General features: G+C 30.4%; 1 protein-coding gene across 1 annotated transcript in view; it reads right to left on the bottom strand.

Annotated features, from left to right (window-relative positions):
• The window catches only part of LOC108367941 (uncharacterized), a 15,394-nt gene extending 14,600 nt beyond the window's left edge, over window positions 1–794 (bottom strand). The window contains exon 1 of the mRNA XM_017622688.1: window positions 775–794. The gene's annotated coding sequence lies outside the window, so the exon portion shown is untranslated. The remainder of the gene's footprint in view (window positions 1–774) is intronic.
• Window position 795: the final 1 nt, after the last annotated feature.

Raw genomic sequence — 795 nt, 5'->3', positions numbered from 1 at the left:
TGATGATGATGAAGATGAAGATGAAGATGAAGATGAAGATGAAGATGAAGATGAAGATGAAGATGAAGATGAAGATGAAGATGAAGATGATGAAGATGAAGATGAAGATGAAGATGAAGATGAAGATGAACATGAACATGAACATGAACATGAACATGAAAATGAACATGAACATGAACATGAACATGAACATGAAGGTGTAGATAAACATAAACATAAACATTAAAAGCGATAGAGACAAAGATAGAGAGGAAGAAAGTGATAGGGATAAAAAGGAAATACAACTGAAGAATGTGCGATGTTATATTGTGATGTGTTATGCTACATATGTTATGTTATTGAATCTAATGCTATTCTATGTTATGTTATGCTAAGTACTAAGCTAAACTCCCCTCCACTTAACCCATTCCAACAAATTTTATTTCAGCTCAACTCAACTCACATAATATTTATCCTTAATTTTAGCGGTTGAATTTCAACCGCTGGGCGAACACTAGTATGTATAAATATGTATATCAAATTAAAGAGAATTACATTCTCTATCAAATGACAACAAAATTGTCCAATTCCTTGAAGAGGTTTTCGAGAAATATTAATTTAAGAAAATGCTTAATTTGAACTTTGACCTTTAATAATTGTTGTAGTGTTTGTTTCCCAAAAAAAAAAAATATACCGTTATGTTCACCTCAATGGTCTCTATCAATCCTATTTTGTTTTTTTTAATTCGAGATTTGTAGGTATTGTGCATTTGTTCCAATATTGTTATAAACTTACAAATTGGTCATAGGCAAAAGA

This window comes from Rhagoletis zephyria, unplaced genomic scaffold (genome assembly GCF_001687245.7).
Source record: "Rhagoletis zephyria isolate East Lansing unplaced genomic scaffold, Rhagoletis_zephyria_1.1 Rzeph_scaffold_00003, whole genome shotgun sequence".
NCBI classification, from domain to species: Eukaryota; Metazoa; Arthropoda; class Insecta; order Diptera; family Tephritidae; genus Rhagoletis; species Rhagoletis zephyria.
The sequence above is the reverse complement of the archived record's forward strand: the minus strand, read 5'-3'. Positions and strand labels throughout refer to the sequence as shown.